The following is a 15758-nucleotide window of genomic DNA, read 5'->3' on the forward strand; positions in this document are numbered from 1 at the left end:
TAGGCGTGGCTTGGTGGTCATGTGACCATGTGGGCGTGGCCAACTCAATGTCACGTCAATGGGCGCTTCGCCTTAGCTGTTACAATGTACTAAGGGTTAACCAGAGAGGCAGTTTCTGTAAGCAGGGCAATAAAGATGAGGCTAGAAACAACACCAGAATGTTTCCTTCCTGCCTTCCTTACAGGATTAGCCCTGTAAAGTGGAAAAAAACAAAATAAGATTTCTTCCATCAACCGGTTCTCCGAACTGTTTAGAAAGTTAACAACCGGTTCTCCTGAATAGGTGTGAACTCGCTGAATCCCGCCACTGGATAAGCGTTATGACCTGTAAAGCTACAGAAATAGAATTTTGCCAGTCTCAAGGTGCTTCCCCTTTGGGTGAGGGAGGGGCTTGTCTAACTTTATTTTTTCACACTACTTCCATGGTTTGGCCTCAAGACCCTCTTATCTAACCGTTGCCTTGATGGTGCCTTTTCCTCCTGTCCTCCAAGGTTATTTACCTATGCCAGTGATGGCTAACCTTTTCCGGATGGAGTGCCCAAAGTGTGTGCCCAAACCCCCAAAATGCAATGCACGCGTGGCCCCCACACATGCCCCCTGCTCCCTGCACATGTGTGTGCGGCCCCTGCCTTTCCCTGCCCTTCCACGCATGTGCATGTGGTCCCCTGCACATGCCCCACCCCCTGCTCATGCATGGCAGAGACCCGACAACCAGCTGCCTGATGGGGGGCGTGCATGCATGCATGGGGGAGCTAAACTGGGGTGACGGCTCACATGCCCACAGAAAGGATGTTGCGTGCCATCTGTGGTATGCGTGCCTTAGGTTCGCTATCACGACAGCCCTATGCTCTCTCCAATAGATTTTTTTGCAACTAGGAGAATGGATCACTCTTACCGCTGTAGACTTACTTGATCAGGTTTAATGGTCTATTCCAGGGCTGTCAAAATCGATTTCATTGAGGGCCGCATCAGGGTTGTGTTTGACCTTGGGGGGCCGGGGTGGGCATAGCCAGGGTGGGCGTGACCAGCTCGACATCACTCGTGTTGGGGGTGCCTGTGGTGGCCCGAGCGCTCTGCCAGCGAAAATGGGCTCCCAAGCTCCGTTTTCAGCTGCAATGGCCTCCCTCTGCCAGGGAAAGCAGACCTTGGGAATGCCGAGCTCCGTTTTTGCTGGCACAGGCACCGAGGGCCAGTCCTTCGCTGAGGCCCCATGGGCCAGTTCTAAGCACCCTGCTGGCTCGATCCGGCCCCCGGGCCTTGAGTTTGACACCCCTGGTCTATTCAAATTTTCAGCAAACTGGTTCCATTTTAGTTTTTAGAGGAAATATGCAGGCTGGAACTTTTAAGCCCAAGAGCAGTGAAGGGAAATTACCTATTCACGTCTCCTGAGATGTAAGCTGGACTCATTTTGGCTAGTGGCTTAGGGGTTCGGAAAGCGACCTGATCCAAATCGAAGGAGTTAGGCCAGCCCACAATCTTACACTGAAGGAACTTAATTTTATTCTAATATCTCAAATACAGGTGACTTAATTAAATTCGCTGCATTTAAGGCAGTAAACATGATGATTCCACTGCATTAACTTTTCCTTCTAACCTTTCACAAATTACAGTTCGGTCGTAGTTTTTGGAGAGTTAGGAATTTGTATGCCATCCTGGAAATGTTAATTGCCTATCTCTATTTTATAGGTGGAATACCGTAATAAAAAAAAGAATAGCAACAGAGAGATGCAGAAAACTCTAGCTCTCTGCTGCCCTCTGTTGGTCACCTAGAATTTTTTCCTGCCCAATTGTGGTAGCCAACTTACAATTTTCAATGGAAAAGATTGTCAGCAATGTTGCATTTCACTAAATTAAGCATCCTTGAAGGGTCAGACCTAGTAAATACAGAGATGGAATATGAGCCAGGAAATCCTCAGGCTGGCTACACTAAGAAGTTGAAAAAACTTGAATGATGGTCACGGGAAACTGCTCTACTACTCTAGAAGCAATGTGAATTTTGTCTGGGGAGTTATTAGGAGACAAAGAAGACTACAGATAGTCCTCAACTTAAAACAGTTCATTTAATGACCCTTCAAAGTTACAATGGCCCTGAAAAAAGTGACATGACATGACAGTTACAGCTTTTGTAACATTTTCATGATCATGTGATCACAATTCAGGTGCTCGGTAACTGGTTCATACTTATGACCATTGCTGTGGCCCAAGGTCACGGCCGTAAGTATGAACCTTTTGACAAGCAAAATCAATGGGGAAGCCAGATTTACTTAAATCACCGGGTTGTTAACTTATCAATTGCAGTGATTCACTTAACAACTGTGGCAAGGAAGGTCATCTGATGGGGCAAAACTTACTTAACGAATGTTTCACTTAACAATAGAAATTTTGGGCTCAATTGCGGTTGTAAGTCGAGGACTACTGTACAGTCTGGGTGTTTCTCAATCTTCACAACTTTAAGATGGGTGGATTTGAACTCCCAGAATTCCCCAGCCAGCAGTCTAGTGGTTGAAGTCCACCCATTTTAAAAAGTATTGGAAAATGAGAAACGTTGGTGTAGTCGGATGGTTAAGACCAATGAGCTAAATTTGCCCAGAACATTGGAAAAACATACATCAGTGTGTGGTTTATTAGTGTAGAAAACGAGGTTTTCTAGTTGGCAGCAGAATGTGTTGGTTGAATTTCATGAAATTGACAAAATTTTCAGAAAATTATATATTATAATAATTATTATATAGTTTACCCCCATCTTGGTGGTAAATTCCAGCTATTGCCTCTTCAGCAGCTTTGCTGTTGCCATGATGACATCAGCATTCCTTTTGATAATCGGTTAGGCTGTTGAATGCTAAGTGGATCCCATTGTGGCTTGAAAACTACAGTGCAGGAAACCAATGACTGTGGCTTATTTTGCAAATAATAGCTCAAGCTAAAATATTAGTGTTGTACTGTATTGACTTTCCCTGCTTGGAACTGTCACAAGTTGCTGCGTCTGAACTTTAAAAAGTCTTATCTGCACTAAATTAATTTAGAGGATTGAAGGCTGAATTCTCCTACTGATGTGCAATCTACTGTCTGAGTTTGTTGCAGCCCACACAATCAGACAATTCAGCAGGATTCAAAACTTCTTTACAGATATAATAATACATAAGGCATACAATATCCTTGTAGGTTTTTCCACATTGTATAGAAGAGAAATAGCAAGTACAAACACAGCACAAAATGGAAGCGGCAAAATGGAGAAGGCAAAAAATGGAGGAGGGAGAAGCTGGTGCCCTCAAGCATATATACAGAACAGTTAAGCCACGCCCAGGCTCCAAACTGTCTCTTCTGGCCCCATACAAAAAATACTATGTTTCAGTTACCAAACAGTCCCCATTGACTATTCGGGAGAGTCCTGTTACCATGTCTATTCCAGTCTATGAACATTCGTACTCTGACATCTACAAAGATCGTTTTGTTCTCAATCTACAAAGAACAAAACTATTTAATTTTGTTCTTCCAGCTACTAAGAAAGAGCATCAGACTTTTGTGAGCAGTTCTGGAGGAGATGATGGGTCCAGTTCCAAGCTGCGTAGATGTTAGGTCAGTAATAGAATCACAGAATCATAGGGCTAAAGGGAACCTTGGAGGTCTTCTAGACCAACCACCTACCCAAGGCAAAAGTCCTCATATTATGCCAACAAGTACCCTGTTTCCTCCAAAATAAGACATCCCCTGATAATAAGCCCAATTGGGCTTTTGAGCGCATGGCAATAAGGCCAAATGCTTATTTCAGGGTTAAAAAAACTGTAAGACACAGTCTTATTTTTGGGGAAACATGGTAGTTATCCAATCTTTTCTTGAAAGCCTCCAGTGATGGAGCACCCACAACTCTGGAAGGTAAGTTAATTAATTCCTCTCACTGTCAGGAAATTTCTCCTTATTTCCAGGTTGGATCTGACGAGCTTCCATTCAGTGCTTTTTGTCCTGCCCTCAGGTGCTGTGGAGAACAAATTGATTCCTTATTCTCTTTGAGAGCCCTTCAAGTATTAGAAGATGGCTATCATGTCTCTACCCCCCACCAAGCCTTCTCTTCATTAGGCTAGACCAGAGGTGTCAAACTCGATTTCACTGAGGGCCACATTAGAGTTTTGTTTGACCTTGGGGGGCCGGGATGGGTGTGGCCAGAGTGGGCATGGCCAGTTCAACATCACTCAAAGCTCCATTTTTGGCTATGACGGCCTCCTGCAGCCCTCTGCTGGAGAAAATGGAGCTTGGGGAGGCCACATGTGGTCTGCCTGGGCTCTGTTTTCTGTCATGACGGCCTCCTGCAGTCCTCTGCCGGAGAAAATGGAGCTTGAGGAGGCCGTGTGCGGCCCGCCTGGGCTCCGTTTTAGGCCGCGATGGCCTCCCCATTTTTGCTAGCAGAGGGCTGCAGGAGTCTGTTGCAGCTGAAAACGGAGCCTGAAAATGAGCTCCGTTTTCGCTGGCAGAGGCGCCATGGACTGTTCCTTCACTGTTTCCAGGGTGACCCCGCCAGCCAGTTCTGGCCTTGATTTTGACACCCCTGGGGCTGGACATAGCTAATTCCCTTAGCCTCCAGGCCCCTTATTCTCTTTGTTGCTTTTCTCTGTACTCTTTCTAGGGCTTCAGCAATTTAACAACAGCATTTTGCTAGTGCTCCCAAAAGAAGATCCTCATTTTACGAGGAGACATGTATTTGGAGCATAGAATGCGAGAGGCATAAATGAAGAAAAACACGGAATTGTTAACAAGGACATAAAATTGGGTGCTATTCAGCAGGTTCTGGAGAACCGGTAGCGGAAATTTTGAGTAGTTCGGAGAACTGGCAAATACCACCTCTGGCTGGCCCCAGAGTGGGGAGGGAATGGAGATTTTGCAGTATCCTTCCCCTGCCACGCCCACCAAGCCACACCATGCCTACCAAGCCACGCCCACAGAAGTAAGAAAAATTGAATTTCACCACTGCATAAAATGTATTAGATTGAATGGAACAAGTCAACCTAGAGAGACCAATAATGTTGACTGGATTGTAAAAGCTGGGGAAAAAAAGAAGGAATCTCAAATTAGAAAGGGAGTTGGACTGGATTAACAGGCGATAACAGTCGATAAAGTTTGGCAAAGAGAATTGCTGGAGTATTGCCAACATCCAATTCAAGCAAAAAGAAACACGTTCTACCTTTGGATCCCGTTCAACGCACACAACGGAATCAAATTAGAAACGGGTACAATCTAGCGAGCCAGAGCGTAGATTGCGGAATGGATCATGAATTATCGGTGGCAAATATGCAAGACATGGCAGCAAGATTTGATCTGAAGGAGATAAAGTAGGTATAATATAAATAATGTAAGCAATAGATTCAGTATGTGCATGCAAAAGAGACTTTGATGTGTTGGGTGTGGGAGGGGTGTGGGTGGAGAGGAGGCGGCTTAATAGAAATCAAAGCAGAAAAAAAAATACATTCCCAACATTTCAAAGAAGAGAAGATCCAAGTGGCTTGAGAATAGCTGTCAGGGTATATGAAGGGAGACAAAGCTTTGGACAACAAGAAAGGACGAAGGATAACTGGATGCAGATTTATAACATCAAACAAGGAAGAACAAGGAAACGCAGCCCAAGAATGTCAACAAACAGAGGGAGAAGAAATGGAAAAATGAGCTAGGAGAAACCACAGGAAAATTTATCACTAAGGAATACACAACAATAGAAGAGATCTCATAGGAGATAATCGGGGTTAAAAGAAGATGGGAGGGCTATAATCAATCCTTTTGCGAACTATTATGCAACAATAAAAACAATAAAAACATTCTGAAAGATCACACACACACACACACAAACACACATGGAATCAATCCATTAAAAAGTGAAGTAGGATGGCCAATTGGCCAGCTGTCAGATGAGAGACCAGCAGGCACAGATGAAAAGCACCGAAGTCTTAAAAGCTGTAGGAGATACGGCGGTTAAAATGTTCACTGTTCTATGTCAACAAATATGGAACCAATCTGTGTTTTCTAAAGATTGGAAAAGATTCTTTACCCACACAATGCAGTGATTAAGGCATCAGGCTAGAAGCCAGGAGGCAGTGAGTTCTAATCCTGACTTGGGCACAAAACCAGCTGGGTGACCATGGGTCAGTCACTTTCTCTGAGCCCTTGGAAGGAGACAATGGCAAACCACTTCTGAAAAACCTTGCCAAGAAAAGTGCAGGGACCTGTACAGGCTGTCTTTGAGAATCAGGCATGATTAAAAGGGGGGAAAAATGGGTGCAGAAGGAAACTTAACAAAAAAACAAGGGAAGGAAAACATGTAAAGGTTATAGAAAGTGTTTCTACCTTCTGTGTAATGAAGTAAGGGAGTTGTATGAGTTTCTGCTTCCCCCTTGCATTACATTGTGTGTGTGTGTGTACAGTGTGAAATGCAAGATAGGCAATTTACACTCCACTCGTGTAACCCAAGAGGCTCAAAATCGAGCTATCAACAGCATTGGGAGAGAGTGACTGGCCTCAAGTCATTCATGTGTAAGGTAGGCCTAGAACTCACTGTCTCCTGGTGATTGGCCCAAAGTTACTCAACTTGCTTTCATGCCTAATGCAGGACTAGAATTCACAGTCTCCTGGTTACTAACCTGGTGCCTTAACCACTAGACTAAGATAATCGGCACATAGAAAGTCTACCTATATCTTAGGCATGAATTGAGCAAACATAACATAACATAACATCAGAGTTGGAAGGGACCTTGGAGGCCTTCTAGTCCAACCCCCTGCCCAGGCAGGAAACCCTACACCATCTCAGTCAGATGGTTATCCAACATTTTCTTAAAAATTTCCAGTGTTGGAGCATTCACAACTTCTGCAGGCAAGTCGTTCCACTGATTAATTGTTCTAACTGTCAGGAAATTTCTCCTTAGTTCTAAGTTGCTTCTTTCCTTGATCAGTTTCCACCCATTGCTTCTTGTTCTACCCTCAGGTGCTCTGGAGAACAGCCCAACTCCCACTTCTCTGTGGCAGCCCCTGAGATATTGGAACACTGCTATCATGTCTCCCCTGGTCCTTCTTTTTGTTAAACTAGACATACCCAGTACGGTAGATTGCATAATGTCGATCAATGTTGTTAAACCTTGGCACCTTTACGATATGTGGATTTCAACTCCCAGAATTTCCTAGCTATTGTGGCTGGGGGATGATGGCAGTGGTGGGATTCAAAATTTTTTACTACCGGTTCTGTGGGCGTTGTTTTGTGGCCATTGCTTGGGGTGGGCGTGGCAGGGGAAGGTTACTGCAAAATCCCCATTTCGTCCCAATCAGCTGGGACTTGGGAGGCAGAGAATAGGTGGGGACGGGGCCAGTCAGGCGGGTGGTATTTACTGGTTCTCCAAACTACTCAAGATTTCTGCTACCGGTTCTCCAGAACTGGTCAGAACCTGCTGAAACCCACCTCTGGATTATGGGAGTTGAAGTCTGCCCATCTATAGTTTCCAATTTTAAAAAAAGATTGGTGTAGATGGACGGAATGCATTTAGCCATTAATAGAGAGCAGTGGTGGGATTCGATTTTTTTTACTACTGGCTCTGTGGGCGTGGCATTGCATGGCATGGCATGGTGGGTGTGGCTTGGTGGGCGTGGCAGGGGAAAGTTACTGCAAAAAACCCATTTCCTCCTGATCAGCCAGTCAGAGGTGGAATTTACTGTTTCTCCGAGCTACTCAAAATTTCCGCTACTGGTTCTTTTTTTTTCTTTTTTTTTTGTGCATAAGTGCACAAAAGTGCCTACCGTTCCTGTCCTATTGTTTTCTTTCATTATATGTGCTTGTATATAATGTTGTGACAAAAATAAATAAATTAAAAATTAAAAAACTGATCAGAACCTGCTGAATATCACCTCTGCTACAGAGTGGCTGAAACAGGGGTGAAATCCAAAAATTTTCCCTACCCATTCTGTGGGTGCGGCTTGGTGGGCGTGGCAGGGGAAGGATATTGCAAAATCTCCATTCCCACCCCACTCCTGGAGCCAGCCAGAGGTGGTATTTGCTGGTTCTCCGAACTACTCAAAATTTCCGATGCTGATTCTCCAGAACCTGTTAGAACCTGCTGGATTTCACCCCTGGGCTGTAATGATAGTTAGTTAGTCATTACTAGAGAGAGGTTGAAATGGCAAGATTTGAACATGTACTCACTCAGGATTGAATCCAATTCAGTTGGTGACTCACTGAATTAAACCATTCCTATCTGCCAGTACTGGTTCTATTTTTTTCCCCAGCAGAACATCCACTAAAATCCAGCAGGGGGAGCCCTATAGCCATTCAGCCTTTGCAATCTGATATTGAACATCAACTATCTCCTTCATCCCTCTGTCCATCTGCTTCTGACATCTGTCAGCAAACTATCTTTGAAAACAGATCAGAAATGAGCCCACTTTAGTGGGAGGGGAGAAACTGTCCACAGTACTAATAAAGGAGAATATCTGTAGCTCAGGGTTGAAATGTTGTTTCAATAATGTCTATAGACATTAACATCTATATAGACCAGTGATGGTGAACAATTTTGGCACCAAAAAGAGTGCACGCTCGTCGAGGCCATGCTCCGGAAATGCCAAATTTCTGGGTTCAAGTGTGCAGGCACATCTGATGATCAGCTGGCCGGTGCTCATGCACATGCCGGTTTTCGGCACTGCTATGTGTGCAAAAGGACTGCGCTCCAGAAAAGCTGAACTTCCAGGTTTCTGGTGTGCAGGCACGCCTGATGATCAGCTGGCCAGTGTGCATGCGCAGGCTGGTTTTTGGCACTGCCTCACACACAAACAGCTGATATTCTATTCTATTCTATTCTATTCTATTCTATTCTATTCTATTCTATTCTATTCTATTCTATTCTATTCTATTTGATTCGATTCATGTCTGCAAGAAAACAATCCAGCTCAGAGAGCACCAAGAACCCCTCGCTGTCCAAAATGTTTGGAAATGGGCTGAATCTGCAGAGAAAAACAAATCTGAAAAACTTCCCAATTGGAGAGACCAAGGAACCTCTCTCCTCCCTTCTGGTCATATGCATTCGTACTTTGCATTGATGCCTAGAAATGGTACACAAATCCACATTATTTTTTTTAAAAAAGTTATTAGATTACTGTCTTTCATCCACTGCCACAACTGGCATTTAGTTCATTTGTCCCCCTTTTGAGGCTGGGGTGGGGGTGGATACATGTGCACAGGCAAAAACTTGTTTAAAGGCCCTCCATCTCTATCATGATCTTAAAGAATTCCCTAACCAGCATGCAAAAATAATAAAGGGAGAATAAAAGGTAGTCCTCTACTTAGTGTTGTGGTCTGCCAGCAGCCTGCGAACCTGGCAACGGAGTCAGACAGTGAGGAGGCTGGGGAGGACAATGGGCCAGTCCTGGAGTCAGGAGAAGGCCCGGACGAGAGTTCTGCGTCAGAGGCAGAGATGGGGCCAGGGCCACCTGGGAGCGATGCGCAGACTCCGGAGCCTCTAGAGGTGGACAGCAGAGAGGCAGAGGAACAGGAGGAGCCTGTTCCTAGTGCACCCATGCGAAGAGCTGCCAGAAGGCAAGAGCAGCTGAAGCAAAAAGGACAACTTGGGAGTAAGGCCAGGAGATGATTGGCCCCTCCCATTAGGCTTAAAAGAGCAGCAACAAGCTGTTGGGTTCTTTGTAGAAAAGCAACGTTGATTTCCGTGCTTCTTGTCAGCATCTCTTGAATTTTGTGGGGTTTTTGCCAAGAAAAACCTTTGGCAGGTTGCCAAAGACATCAAAGGTTGGTGATAAGGCCTAAGGACTGGTTATTAAGAATTTTGTTTTGGACTAAGCTGAGAATGAATTAATTCTCAGCTGTTCTAATAAAATAAGTTTGTTTAGGACTGAATTGTGTTTAGTAATCACTACTTGGGCCTTGGTCACAACACTTAGAACCATTCATTTAGTGACCATTTGAAGTTACAGCAACACTGATAAAAGTGACATGACCATTTTTCACTTTTACGACCATTGCATGGCCATGTGAATAAAATTAGGACGCTTGGCAACTGCCATGCATTTATGCATCTAAGAGTGGTGCAGTGGTTAGAGTGCAGAACTGCAGGCTACTTCTGCTGCCTGCCGGCTGCCTGCAATTGTCTCAGCCTTCCATCCTTCCGAGGTGGGTAAAAATGAGGAACCAGATTGTTGGGGTCAATAGGCTGACTCTGTAAACCGCTTAGAGAGGGCTGTAAAAAGCACTGTGAAGTGGTATATAAGTCTAAATGCTATTGCTACTGCATTTACATATACCCTCACATAACTGTTTTACCTAACATTTACATGTACCCTGGACATAAACTGTTTGAACTCCTATCCTCAAAACAACGCTATAGACCACTGCACACTAGAACAACTAGACACAAGAACAGTTTTTTCCCGAACGCCATCACTCTGCTAAACAAATAATTCCCTCAACACTGACAAACTATTTACTAAATCTGCACTACTATAAATCTTCTCATCAGTCCCATCACCCATCTCCTTCCACTTATGACTGTAACTTTGTTGCTTGTATTCTTACGATTTATACTGATATTGTTTCCTGATTGCTTAATTGTAGCCTATGATTATCATTACGTGTTGATGAATGTATCTTTTCTTTTCTTTTATGTACACTGAGAGTATATGCACCAAGACAAATTCCTTGTGTGTCCAATCACACTTGGCCAATAAAAAATTCTATTCTATTCTGTTCTGTTCTGTTCTGTTCTGTCCTGTCCTGTCCTGTCCTGTTCTGTTCTGTTCTATTCTATGATGGTTGCAGTATCCCGGGGTCATGTGATCACATTTTGCAAACCCCTGACAAGCAAAGTCAATGGAGAAGCCAGATTTACTTAACAATCATGTTACTAACTTAAACAACTCAGTCATTTACTTAACAACTACGGCAAAAAAGGTTATAAATGGAGCAAAATTCAGTTAACTGTCTTGCTTAGCTATGGAAATTTGGGGTTCAAGTGGTTGTAAGTCTAGCTGTACATTCATTGAGCAGAAAACAAATGTCTATCAGAGCTATTTAATATTACCTACAGCTGAAGGGCAGTGCAACCTCACTTTTCAACTCTACCGTGTTTTGTTCTTAATGCATTGAGCTCATCTCAAAGCAGCACAATTAAACCTATTAATTAGCAAGAAAAACCGGCTCTCCTTTTCATTTGAAGCTGTAACACCAGAGGCTTCTGATTTTCATTAAATACACAATGGAATTATGTTGAAAGAGGCCCCCTTTTTTTTAAAAAAAATAATAGAACCGCTTTCTCCCATTATTTATTTATTAAGCGGGGCTTCTGTTTTGAACTTTGTTTGGGGAAAGAACTCACGTGTTTTCTGCAAACAGGCAGAAATCACTCGAACTGAGCCGAAGAAGAAAATTGTTCCCAGATGGCCAAATTCACATTTTTGCATAAAAGCGGTTTTATGCCCAATGCCACTGACATCTGCAAGCTGCAAATGTTTGGGTAGAATTTTTGCTCTGGGTTCTTTCTTGATGGGCTTGGCTCAATCTAGCTATACTGTAGATCCTGAGCTCCTTCACTTTATCGCTCATCGGATAAATAGACAGGAAAATGTCCCGGGTGAAATATGAAGACGCTGCTTGGCGCAGGGGTGAAATGCTCCCGGGTCGGACCAGATCGTCCGATCTCGTAGCGATGGCAGCAGGTGGTTCGGAGAACCAGTAGCAAAAATCCCTGCCCCCCCCATGCTCAGCTGAGCCACGCGATCATCAGAGGATTTTTTTTTTACTTTTAAAAGCATTTTTTTCTCGCCCGAAAAAATGCTTTTAAAAATAATTTAAAAAGCCTCTGATGATCGTGTGGCTCAGCTGGGATCGTCAGAGCCTTTTAAAAGCATTTTTTCTACAACCTCTTCGGCCGGTGGGGCGCATGCCAGGGATGTGTGTATGCGCACATGGGGGGGCAGGGTGCATGCGCATGAGGGGTGAAGGTTGGTGCAGGTGGTTTTCCAGGCCCAAAACGGGGCGTGGAGGCCTCGTGCTGCACCCCTGTGCCCCATTTTGGCTTCCAGGTTGGTTCAGGAGGCTTTTCAGGCCCAAAACGGAGAGTGGGGGCACCGCGCGAGCACCCGCCAATGTCCTGTTTTGGGCCTGGAAAGCCTCCTGCACCAACCTGGAAGCCAAAACGGGGCACGGGGGGGGGTGCATGTGCACAGGGGGGCGCACGCACAGGGGGGTGCATACATGTGGGGGGGGGACACTCACATTGCATTTTGGGGGTTTGGGCACATGGGCATGCACACCGCACGCTTTGGGCACTCAGCACCAAAAAGGTTAACTATCACTGTCCTAGGAATTGCCAAGAAACTGGAGTTATTTTAACCCATCTTTCCCAATCTGGATCCTAATTTTAGACTACAGTTCTTATGAACACCAGTCATCTTGATTACAGGCTGATGCGGGTTGTAGTCTAAGATATATATTTTATTTAATATAAATATGAAGAGAATGTCCAAACAATCTTAGAAGCACTCTGATACAAATCAATCAATCTGTTCTGTCCCCCTCGCCTCAGTCCGAGCGATGACTTAATTAGCCGGCAACTATCAGTTCTGGCAGCAAACTAGCGAGCGTCTGCCAAGTGTCTCTGTTATCTCTCTTGATGCCGATGAGTCAGCCAGGAACAAACAGTACTTCAGCTCTAGTTAAGCAGTTGATTTGCTCGCCACGAAGTGGTATAGCAGCCCTTGCTGCTTTTATATCCTGTGGGGTGTGGCTCCATGACTCAGCACTTCCTAGGCCTGCCCCACCCCTGCTTCTGTTGTTCCCGCCTCTCCTGCCTACGAAACCTAGGGTCCAGCCAGGCCTGATTGCCATCAGCTGGGTCTGGAGGTGTGGCCTGGGGGGGAAAGAGTCAGGGGATGGAGGCCTCGTTATCTCTTCCACCTGGCCTGCCTCTGGCTCCTGGAGCTGAGCCAGGGAAGCCAGTGCTCCCAAGGTAAGTCCTGATGGCCCTTCCCCCTCACTTTCCAAGTCACTTTCTGGCAGGAGGCTCGGCTCGCGGGGCGCAGACACAACACTATCTATCTATCTATCTATCTATCTATCTATCTATCTATCTATCTATCTATTTATCATCTATCTCCCCCTCTATCTACCTATCTCCCCCTCTATCTATCTGTCTATCTATCTATCTATCTATCTATCTATCTATCTATCTATCTATCTATCTATCTATCTATCTATCTATCTATGTATCTATCTCAAGGATGGGATAAGAAGAAACCCTGTAGGATGTTTATATATTACATAAAAAGTATTTCGTTCTTTTCCAAAAGACAAGAGAGAGAGAGAGAGAGAACAGAAAGGGGCAGCCATTCTGCTTTCCCTAACATTCCCTCAAAATCTAACAAATTCGAATGCAGCTGCAACATTGCTTAGATTGAGCTGGCCGAGGAGATCAATTGGAAAAAGCGGACTAAACGTATCTCCAGGGTGATCTTACAAGTAGGAAGGATTCATTGGACAATCTAGGGTCAGTCACAGTTTATTCATTTATGCTAAGCCAAGAGGTGGATTGTCTCTCATGCTGTACAAAACCAGCCATTTTGAATGGTAAAACACAGTTCATGCCTTAGCAGGATTCATCAGTTTCGGCTTATCTAAGACAAAAGATAGTGAAACTCAGCCGCTGTCTCTCAGCCTAACCAATCTCAGTAGGTGGATGGGAGGATAAAACAGAGGAGAGAAGCACGTACTTCTTCCCCCAATACCTGGAGGACATAAATGGAACATGAAGATACATGCACACATAAAAGCGCACATTTCTATAACTGGGATAGGTGCAGTCAAGTTGGCTTAAGGGCTGCCCAGGACTTTGTATGACTTATCAAGAACTGACATCTAAAAGAGAAAAGGAGCAGAACCTAAAATGGCCCTAATTTCTTAATTGATTTATATTGGGGGTTGTTGTTTTTAATGGGGTGAAGGTACTATATAGGGCAGTTATTTTGCTCCTTGAAAACTTTCTGTTGCTTCATCAATTTTCTCTCCTTATTTGCTTTTCTTTCAGAGGTGGAAGGGAGTCTAAGAACCAGAAAAGGAAAACTGAATACCTTTTGCACTGTACCTTGATCTAAATTGTCTTCCCCAAGATAAGAATCTCAAAAGGAAACCTACAAGGGTTTTAAAAGCAGAAATGCAAAGGAACGTTTAATAGAATAGAATAGAACAGAATAGAATAGAATAGAATAGAATAGAATTTTTTTATTGGCCAAGTGTGATTGGACACACAAGGAATTTGTCTTGGTACATATGCTCTCAGTGTACATAAAAGAAAAGATACATTCATCAAGAATCATAACGTACAACACTTAATGACAGTCATAGGGTACAAATAAGCAATCAGGAAACAATCAATATCAATATAAATCGTAAGAATACAAGCAACAAAGTTACAGTCATACAGTCATAAGTGGGAGGAGACGGGTGATGGGAACGATGAGAAGATTAATAGTAGTGCAGATTTAGTCAATAGTTTGACAGTGTTGAGGGAATTATTTGTTTAGCAGAGTGATGGCTTTTGGGAAAAGACTGTTCTTGTGTCTAATGATGGGTCCCCATCCAGTCATTGGATTTTTCATTTCTTGATGAAGTGGACTCTTTTCTCTTTCCCCCTGAACTCCCTGCAGGATATGGTCCAAAAAGTCAAGATGGAACTACCATGGTAGCATCAAAGCTCAAAAAAAAAAAAAAAAAAAGCTCCACCTGTTTTCTAGGTGATGAACATAAAAAACAGGCAGAGCTTTGATGGCACCGTTATGGCTGCCCCCTTGATGTTTTTTATTGTATTTATTTATTTAGTTTGTCAAACGTGTACCAGATAACAGATATAAGGATAAACATGTATATGAACACAGGTAATGGGTAAGAATAAATGGAGACAGTAGGACAGGGATAGTAGGCATGTTGGTGCGTTTATGCACACCCCTTACAGACTTAGGAATGGGGTGAGGTCAGTGATGGGATTCAAATAATTTAACAACTGATTCTCTGCCCTAATGACCAGCTGGTTAGGTGTGGCTCGGTGCTCATATATGTGTGGGTGTGGCCAACTCAACATCACTCACGTCAATGGGTGCTTCACCTTAGCTGTTACAATGTAATAAGAGTTAACCAGAGAGGCAGTTTCTGTAAGCAGGGCAATAAAGATTAGGCTAGAAATAACACCAGAATGTTTCCTTCCTGCCTTCCTTACAGGATTAGCCCTGTAAAGTGGAAAAATACAAAATAAGATTTCTTCCAATAACTGGTTCTCCAAACTGCTTAGAAAATTATCAACCGGTTCTCCCGAATAGGTGCGAACTGGCTGAATCCCACCACTGGCTGAGGTCCACAGTAGACAGTTTGAGGTTAAAGTTATGGGGGATAAAGTATGAGGATGTAACAACAGAGTCAGGTAGTGCATTCCAGGCATTGATCACTCTGTTACTGAAGTTGTATTTTCTGCAATCGAATTTGGAATGGTTTACCTTAAGTTTGTATCTATTGTTTGCCTGTGTATTATTGTGGTTGAAGCTGAAGTAGTCATTCACAGGTAGGACGTTGTAGCAGATAATTTTGTGTACTACAGGTCAGACTGAAGGTGACGTAGTTCTAAGTTATCCCAAAATTTCAAGCCTGGTGGCATAAGGTATTCTATTATGAGCAGAGGAATGGAAGACTCTTCTCGTGAAATATCTCTGGACTCGCTCAATTGTATTAATGTCCGATATGTAGTGCAG

This window comes from Ahaetulla prasina, chromosome 10, assembly GCF_028640845.1.
Source record: "Ahaetulla prasina isolate Xishuangbanna chromosome 10, ASM2864084v1, whole genome shotgun sequence".
Lineage (NCBI taxonomy): Eukaryota > Metazoa > Chordata > Lepidosauria > Squamata > Colubridae > Ahaetulla > Ahaetulla prasina.